This window comes from Echeneis naucrates, chromosome 22 (genome assembly GCF_900963305.1).
Source record: "Echeneis naucrates chromosome 22, fEcheNa1.1, whole genome shotgun sequence".
NCBI classification, from domain to species: domain Eukaryota; kingdom Metazoa; phylum Chordata; class Actinopteri; order Carangiformes; family Echeneidae; genus Echeneis; species Echeneis naucrates.
This window is the reverse complement of record NC_042532.1, coordinates 9,480,861-9,491,159: the sequence shown is the minus strand read 5'-3', so window position 1 is coordinate 9,491,159 and position 10,299 is coordinate 9,480,861.

The window sequence follows — 10,299 nt, the reverse complement described above, 5'->3', positions numbered from 1 at the left end:
CAAACTATAGTACCATAACTCCGCTAGTAGATTTCAGTGTAAGTGGTAAAGTTTTTAAAGAGCCCAAGACCTTCTCTGTATCTGAAAGCACAATCACACCACGTTACACCTCCATATTGATCTGTGCAGAATTTAGCACCCCAGAGTTCCCCACACTTAGGTATCTTTTTTTTTTTTTTTTGTCCAGTCAACACATTCCAGAAGTACAGTGTTTTATCCTCTGTTCATCAGGGCCACCGGCCAGGGGCCAAATAAGCACACTTACAGAGCACTGAACTGAAGAATAGAAGAAAGAGAAGCATATTCAGTGCGTGTTATCGCAGGAGCACACACCTTTCCCTTATCACAAAGTTTACACACTGATGCCAGAAACTTTTTCTTTTGGTTGGTTTGGATGCCAACCAAGACCAGGAGAAGCAGTAGTGCGTTAGAATCAGGGACAACAATGTCTCTCCTGAGAGGACAGACTTCACAAAGATGTCTGTTATGTTATGTTATGTTATATTGTTTTTAAATGAGACTCCAAAGCTTTGCCATGCTCTGAGCGAAGGTGGATGGTGGTTGTAACTGCTCACCATTAACACGAATGATCACTTAAGAGTAATATATGACTCTGGATGGTTAATTAGGTCTAGCTTTCCGCTTCTAACAGTTACTGATAATCCAGACATTATTGTTGGATGTTGACTAGCGTTGCACACGATGGCCTGATATGGGCTATTACAGATGTTTAAGGGGACTTTTTGTATACTTTTGGGATACAGAGGATGGACACCCCTCCCTGCGTGTGAGCTGTTCTGTGGTGTTTGGCTCCCAAGCCTACATGACACCATGCTTCTGTAGACTGGCCAGACGAACTTTCCCTCCCATTTAACTTTGGTCACTGCTTTTATTATATTCTCACATTCTGCTGCATGCTCACGAGGAGAGGAAAGGGAAAAGCGTTTTACAGCATACTTGGGAGAAAAGGTCTTACTGGAAACTCTCTGCACAAACTTTCGGTCATTTTCTTTCAACTTCCCCTCGGCCTAGGTTTGTTCTGTCCAGGGGTTTAATTTACACCCCATTTTAAATAGGCTGCAATAACAAGTCTAAAGAGACCAGTAAATAAAGGAGCCGACACAAGCTGAGCTATGGATCTTGCATAACCACTGTCAGTTAGTGCTCAATCGTAATCGAGATTAGCACAAATAAGACCTCAGGGCTGTAGAACAAGCCTCAACATCTGCAGCACTCCTCCTCTCTTCCCATCTTCTCAGAAAATATGGCCATCGGAAACCCCATTGCTAAAAACACCTTCACCCCATCATCTGGTCCTCTTTAACACCCGGCATAGGACCCGCCCGCTTGGGCTCTTTATTTGTGTGATACTTCAGCTGGAACTAACAACTTAGTTCTCTTTTTTTCCACCACTATTGGACCAATTTGAAGGAAATTCAGTCTTTTTTTTTTCTGTGTCTGCCACCTCATAAAGGAGTCAATTCTTTGCTTTCCAAAGGCAACATTCTGCACGTGTTGGTTCTTGTTAGAGCTGACAGAGTCGTGCCCGTGACACTGATCAATATTAAGGAAGAGTATATGGTATCAATGAACTGCTCATCACATTCACAGGCATCTGTTTGTCATTTTTGCATGTGCGTCCCTCAGAGAGTTGTGTCCACAGACTGTTGCTATGCAGAAAAGTTGTATATGATCCCTCAGCTGACCGTTGTGGGAGCTCATCTAATCTGGCACCAGGTCAAATGGCAAGCTCAATTCCACCGAGGCCTGTGGGAGTGAGAAGGGGGATGTGAGGACGCAATGAAGAGTGCTTTGAGTCACGCAGCACATAGTGAATTGGGCCACTCTGCAGGGCCGGCTGGCTGACCGACTGGTGTTTGGATCTGTCGCAGTCGTGGAAAAGCTGGAATTCTAAGCCATAAATGGCAAGACACACAACATGTGTGCACTTGACAGGATGGTGTGCTGATGAGCCCACACACTTGTGAAGTCAAAAGTCATATTTGCAAATTTGCTAATTTATGCAGACACACGTACAACAAAAAAACTATTCTGACCGATGATCCTTTGGAAATGTGGCTTTAGTTATGTTTTTTACAACCTGCGTTTATATCATTTAGCAGAATTTTATGAGGCTCATTTTTGTCTTTCGAGACGTGCATTTTTAAAGCTGAAAGGAGATAGATTATGTGGATACATGGAGCAAAAAGAGGAAATACTGGTCCAAAAAGTGGAATACACCATCTTAATACACCCATAAAACCAAATTGGACACAGAGATAGGAGAGGACTGCATTAAATGAAAACGGTGAAAGGCCGCCATTTCATCTCTCCCGTCATTTTCTGAAGGTAGGGTAAAGTCTTTTTGGTGTATTGTTTGCTTAAATTTATCTGTGTGAAGCAGTTTTTCACTTCTTACACATCTTCATGTCAGACCCATCATGTGCATCCCACATGATATATCTTTATTGCTTAAAAGGCAGCTGCGGAATCAACCTGTTTCTTTTCTCACAATAGCCAGATGCCCAGAAGTGGAAGGCAGACATCAGATTATTAAACTTCAGGCAATCTTAAAAAGCGGGAGTCCTACTGGTGCAGACTGCTGCATCTGGGACAAACGCTCATTGACCTTTGAGATAAAGTGAAACAGATTTCCAAAAGCACGGGCAAACAGTTTCAACACAATAACCTTTGCGATTTTCTTTTGAAGACAATTGCACTAACCACAACAGGAAGGACAGCCAGCGTCCCTTTCCAAAACTATTTAATCTTGTACACTTATAGACTGGAATGCAGGTGATAGCCATGGGTGCGCAGACTGGGAAGTCTTAAATCACCAACAGAAGTTTGCTTCTTTTCTGCAGACTCATGCTTTCTCCTCTCTGCTCTATTTACCATAGCTCTGTGCTCCTTGGCTTTATATTATTTGGTAATGCAGAAGGCAGTCATTATCATCAATCACCGGTCTTAGAGCTGCTCTAGTGAATATATTGCTCCTGATAATGAATTTAGTTGCCATGTGTAATGTACAAGGGATCACTCATAGTGTTAGCAAGTGTTGTTTTGGTTTCAGGGTAATATAGCAAACTGTTTTGATTGAAACAAGCAGCTGATTTTAAACAACATACCGTGTCTTACCTGCCCAACAAATGGCTTAAAAACCTAAAATATGATCAGTCAATTGTTTGAAAGCTTCGCTGTAATAATGATCCCCTGCAGGTGTAGCTGCCTTTAACTTCCTCACTGTAGCATGTGTTCAGAAGAGCTCATAATTTACATTAGTTCATTGATTTCAAAAATACTTTGTCCACTTATCTGAAAATCACAGGAGTGTGAAAATTACCTACTTTTTACATCTGTTTAAATTCCAATAATGCCATAATTGTCATTGTCATGCACTTGATGATTTTGGAGCAAAGCACACTGTATTTCGGTCATCCACCCATCAAGTCTGCATTGCATATGGTGGACTTCTGTATGAAAATGTTGTGTTTCATAACCTAGTGAGTCTGATCTAAAGAGTAAAGTGTGCAGATGATTGGGATCTTCGTAGCTTTTGATATTTGGATCCTCTTGTTTGCTTTGGCCTGGTCTACGTTAGAGAGATCAAAAACGGAGAAGCTGACCAAGTCTCTATCAGATAAAGGGGCCTGAAGGCCCGAGGACATTTCAGGCACATGTGGTCTCCTTTGCAGGGTTAAGCCCTGGGGGATGAAGGAGCTGGAGATAAGATCATCCAGAGAATCAGGGGTCAGAACCTGTTAAATGCAATGCCTGTTATTAAACTATTTCAAGTATTTTTCTTTTTTGACATCATAATTACATCCCTAAATATCAATTTGGCATTAAAAGAATCACTTGATTGCGTCTTTTAATTTACTTCAGGTTATTTGAACAGGTGGGCGCATCTTTGTAATGCAACCACCTTTTCTGCTACTGTTTTCTCTTTTCGCTGCTGGTCAGCACGTGCTGGACACGTGGAAGGAGCTTATGGGTTTTGGGAAAACAGATCAGATCAGCAAAATTGTCTCCAAAATATGAGCAATTATATTTAGGATATAATCCAAACTCACTGCTACCTTACCAAAACACAAACCTACTGTTAGGTCTGTGCTGGTCTCTGTCCACATGCTAACGTTTAATTGAAGTGACATCGGAGCAAATGGTAGAACACGTTTGAGGTAGCAGGAAAAACACGGCAGGCTGCCACGGGACTGTATATCCTATGTTGGTTTAGGTTTGGTGGGAGAACAAATATTGAAGTCAGATTTTAAAAATGAATTTTGAGCGCCTCTTTTTTTAATGGAGAGACGGTGACCGCAATATCCCTCCCTCTCTCTCTCTCCCTCTCAGCCGCAGAACACCAGCCTCACTAGGCGTCTCGTGTGACTTCTGTCAGCATGGTCATTAAGTCTTTCAGTCTGGGTCTGTTTAAACAAGCTCCTCTGGTGGCCAGTGGCCACACAAAACCAATTCCCAGCAATGGGATGATTTGCTTCTCTCTGCCCACATTCATGCCTTGGTCCATTTAATGGGTGGTCAAACATACTTATTGGAAGGTAGAACAAACACTCCAGGCCATGCTTTTGTTAGCTGCCACGGCTGCTTGCAATAGTACAAAAACTGCATCCACCTGCCGTTATTGGCTAAAGAGAACGTAATATACTGTCATTGTGTGTGTTTCAATTTGCTTATGTGGATTTGGACTCAGCTCTTAGTGGGGACTCTGTGATTTGACCTAAATATAACATTTTCTCAGTTACAATTATTTACCATGTTACCCATTTTATCTACATAATATACAATGCAAAAACAATTGCAAATTAGTGCTAGACATGAAGTAGAGCTGAGGCTCATGGGAATGTCACAGCCAATATTGTACCAAGCTGGTGATGGTAGAATAAGGGATTTGAGGGGATTACAATCATCCTAACAGAACCAGCGGTACCGAGGCAATAGATGAGGAGTCAGCCATCATCATCATCATCATTTTCTAGAGGCTGTGGGGGTCTCTATAACAACTTCATGGAACCCCATGAAGTACTGAATCCATTGGTCCAACTTTACAATCCAGCGTTATTAATCTCTAAAAACATTTAATCTAGTCATTGTAGATTGCTAGACTGAACCCTAAAATAGAGCAGGCTATTTTTGTAGGCTGTAATTTCCTGTCCTTTAGTCATATTCTAACTGAGCCATGGCACTGAGTTTAATTCCTAAATCTGAGCCAGATCAATCCAGATGTTCCAGATTCAGAGGCATAAGGTATCCTGACGGGTCTAGACAGGGGACATACCTGTCTGTCTGAGGCAGAGTGTAGCATGTCATCAGGCCAAGGACATCAGCATCCACTAATGACAAATACATCTGCCATCGCTGGGCAAATTCTCTGAATACTTTGTATTCCATGATGCGAGACATCTGTGTTTTTGTAGCAAGCCAGCGGGTCCGTCTCCATCCAACAAACTGGTGAAGGGGAAAAGATATTTTATTTTCAATGTACACTGGAGAGACAACCCATTCATTTGGATTTCTGAGTTTTCTGTAAACATTGGAAACCAACCTTACTGTCAGTATGACAGTCTAGCATGATCCCACACACAAAAACAACACTGGACACAGTTTCCTCTGAACGATTACGTTCACAGCCTGAAATGTGGCTTTGAGGACAGAGATTGCGCCACTCTTGGGTCTGTTTCTGTTTTATCCTTTTGCTTTGTTACAAACTTGCCTTCCGGACCCTTTTCAGTCAACGTGTCAGCCAAACCCAGGAGCTGCTATGAAGTGTTGGAGGCCATCAGAAAATGAACACGCTGCCCTCCACACCAGAAAAGGCCATGAACTTAACTTTTCTTATCCACGCAAGTGGATTACAAAAGAAGACAGTTTTGACTGCACTCTTTGACACTGCGAGTGATGAAAGATGGATCGCTTTTAGCTACCCTGCCGGTAGCATTGTGGATACCACTTGAGATCCTGAAGATGGATCCCACATAACTGCCACTGGGAAATGAGGTGTTGAAATAACGTCTTATAACTAGATTCGGCTTATGCCCTTGTCATAACATTCTTACGGAGCTAAATGTTTTCCTTTGGCACTGTAGGCATTGCTTACTGCTGGGTGATTGTCATGTCAAATAGTGGCAGTAGGCATGTGTTTAAAATGCTCAACAGGGCTCGTGGTTTCCACCCCTCTGTTTGATTCCCAATATGAGAAGTGTGAAGTAAGGCCTCTACACGTGCCGGGCAGGCTGAGAACACTCAGAGTCCTCAGATTTGTTTTGTGACATTTCCAAAGGGGTAAGAGTTGAGACTTTCGAGTGCAAAATCCATTATGGCCATTAATCACGTCGCTCACATCAAAATGGTTTTAAAACCGGGAGCTTTCTTGCGTTTACCATTCCTGTAAAATTCTGGACATGTCAATCACCCACTGACCTTTCCTTCGCTAGGGACCAGATCTGAAGTGCTGATAGTGATGGCTTCAGACTGGAAAATATAGAGGGGGGTTACTGACACATAGCCTGTGCTTTAGAGCAGTGCAGCTCGAACAATGGAAAGAGATAAACAAGCGCATTTCATTATTCCCAAAAGATTCAACAATTAAATACTGTTATTTGGAGCCAAGTGTGAGAACAGTAATCTAAGAGCCAGACACCGGTGTAATGGGCCTGGCGTTGTTTTCGACAACATATGCAATCTGTGAGGGCATTTTGTTAGCTGTGCAATTTGCGTTAACAAAGCAGGCATGACGGAGCCGGAGACTTCAGCACTTAATTGAGTAGTATCCTCTTGCCTTGATTTTGGGAACAGAGCAATATGTCTACAGCTTTGGCCTCTTTGTGGCCACAAAATAGGATGAAGGTTCACAATGAGACACAGACAGACACATTCTTTTGTAATGCATGTAACAATACATAAAGTGGCTCATTTCAGCACAGTGGGCCATTCTTCACAGTCAGCCACTGGCAAGGAGGCTGACGTCACATTTTGTTTCCCCAAACTAAGCAGACAGCTGAATGAGTTTTTTCTTCTTTTTTTTTTTTTTTTTAGGATTTAACAGACCCTAACATGGACTTCTTGAACCAAGTGACATGCCTCAGTTCTGCCTGCCAATGGCAGGAGATGTAGTAGCATAACCCTGGTGTCGCACAACTCTCAAGGCCTCTCAAGTGTTGAGGCTCAAAGTTAATGAGTTGAATCCCCGTCCCCTGGCACAGAGCTAATACTTTCCACAGACTGAGAAGAGATCAGATTGGGCTGTTGTACCTTTCAAGAGCAGCCTTGTCTGCATGCAGAATAAACTGACTCCTGTATCCTGAAGTTCTTCTGCTCGGTGTGGAAGATGAATGACTTAAAGAGACGATAGAAGAAGACAGAACATTGCGGCCCCGATCCTTTCACTGTTAGTACAATACTAATTAGGATTTACTTGCCAGGTTAAACATGAGTAGTTAACCTTATGTCTGCCTGATGAATAGCAGCATTACGACTCTGGATGGATGATTGCAGAAGCAGTGCCTCTGATGGTTGAACGCTCCATTTTTGAGTTGCCTGTTTATGTGCTTGTGGTCAGAACTGTACGAATATTTTTCCATCTGTAAATAATCTGACACAGAATATAAGATTTACGGGGCGAAGGTTGAATCTTTTTAAGCAGCTGGATGATTCACATCATCACCTGAAGAACCCTCACAGAGCCGTCAGATTGTCTAAAGGTCCATTTCACCAAAGTCTCTGGTCATTCTTCAAGGGTATCAAGTGGATCTGTTTTCAACCAGATGTCAACATTCACTTTAATTATATAAAAGAGAATATTGTTGATATTTTCAGTTATTCATCATTCAGTGAAACCTGCTAATGATTCAATCAAATTGGTTTGCATGCCCTGTCTTCAAGTGGATGGTTCAATCATTTCACTCAAACATCAATTCAACAATTTTATCAGCACTTTTGGCTATTTTAACTGTTATTTATGACTTTAAACTAAGTATTTTAACAATTTAACTAATCATAACTATTACTTTTAGTTGCTTTATTTACTTTTAGCTACCTGTTCGCCATTTAAACCATTAATCATACTTACTGTTAGAATTATCTACAGCTAACTCTCTTTACCATTTAGTTCAATATTTCATTTTTGTTATTCATTGCTTTCCGCTAACTGCTTTTAGCTGAAGTGTGATCTAGGGGCAGCCCTTGAGTGCAGGGTTAAATTAATCCATTAGGAAGCACTGTTTCACATCATTGGTGTAAGGTTAGCTTTAAAGGCCAATAATCACAGATGCTGTTACACATGTGCCTAAGGTCAATGCAGGCTTGTCTTCTTATTATATTTATGTGTACACTGTGTGCTCCAGGAGACAGGATTTGAATTGTGACTCCCCGCTGTGGTTCATCAGTAAGGATTCTTGGACCTCACTTTTGAAGCTATTTTGACTCAAAATAACCTGATAGGCCTGTCACACATATCTGCAGAAATAATACACATTTTATTAAAAAGGTCCAGTCTGATCTACTTCACCTTTTCTTCTGGAGAAAATTTGTTGTGTATTTCTGCCATAAAGGCTTCCTTCAGCCAGGGGGCTATCATGTTTTCCTCAGATTTACAGAGGCAATATAGTGTACTCTCAATGCACACACCATGTTTCTGCTAATGCCCCACTCTAAGTCCCAGTAAGTCATTGTGGTGTTGATGTTGAGAGTGCAGTTATGGTAACATTGCATAGCTATGTTCCTGAGCAGACTGTACTTGGCTGTTTGTCTTGGTGGTGGTCTGAGGCTGCTTAATAGTGCGTTGGTTCTGGAAGAACACTGAGCTTCTGGATTGATTAAATATCCATGAAATCCAGCATCTAAAGGCCTTAAATTCATTACACATGTCCCCAGTTTAACCCTGCGATCAAGTGCTGCCCCTTGATCACCCTTGGAGAGAAATACCACACAGAAGCACTGTCTTGTCCCCTAAGTGAGTTTGTTGAGTGTGAGAGATGCTGGAGACTCATGAAAGTAGATAAATAATGTTGGTAAACCGCAGAGCTTAACTGTATTGGATTAAGGATGTCTTATGGCTTTTTGGTGAATAGAAAGAGACATCTGCTACTCAGGCTTCGCATGTGGTTCATCACTTTTGGGGTTTATTGAGCGATAAGCTTCTGAAAGGATAAATAGCTGTTGATGTATCTCAAGTGGGAAAGCCGTGTGGTCATGTCAAGCTCTGGCGGTGTTGGGTAGTCCAACCACACAGCAGGTAAATCTGTCTAATATGGACAAATCCCATTAAATATAAGCCACATTTACATCATTGTTAAAGAAGGCACCAATGTGACAGCTGAACCTGGTATTATGGCTGTTATTAATCAGCTTTCTGTCTGCAAGCTTGAAGACACAATTCATGAAAACAATCTAAAAATTCTGCACTCGGTCTCACCCTTAAAATAGCTCAAAATAGATAAACTGGCAATCTCCAGCATTGTTAAAAGAATCAGATCCTGTCAACAAGCCACAATTCCACAAACCTGCTGTGCTGCTATCACGGCCGCTAATAAACACGTCGTATTTCAGCAACAGGCATATGATCTAAAGTGACATGTTATTTTGTGCTTGCACTTATTTTCCTGGATTGTAATCAATATTTTCTGTTCTGGGTTTTAAGAAAATCACATGAATTAAAGAACGAACAGTTCCTGTGCCATGTGACGTACTAATTTTTTAACGCAAGAACTTTCCGTCCAATTTTGTACATACATTGTACATAGACGGGAAATGACCAGATTTTATTGGACTATAAATGGGGTTACTTACAATTCTTAACAAATACAGTCAGTAGAGGCTTCAGCCTGCCCTCTAGCCCTCATTCTTTTGTCTCTCAGTGGGAGATGACAATATACTCAGTACAGCGTGAGCAGTTCAGAGGTTAGGAACTCAGTGGTGTGGGACTGTCTGTCAAACATACTTTCACAATCATAAGGCTGTGTGTGAGTGGCAGTTAGCAGTGGGTAGGCTCACCAAAAGCACGTGAGCATGATCCCTGTATGCTTTGTACATCTCTGTCCTCTGCCAAACACCACTGTGCTGTTGGGCGTCACAATCAGAGAAGTGTGACAACTCACCAGATTTATTGACATGACCACTATCTTATGTTCTGACACGTGTCGACTCAGTACAATTTGCCATATTTTATCACTTATAATTATTTTATGTTTACTAAAATATGATGAACTTGTCTCCTGGTAATGTATGCGCTTTAAAAATGTCTGCCCTATTGCATGTTAACTGATGTGTCTGGTTAATGAATCC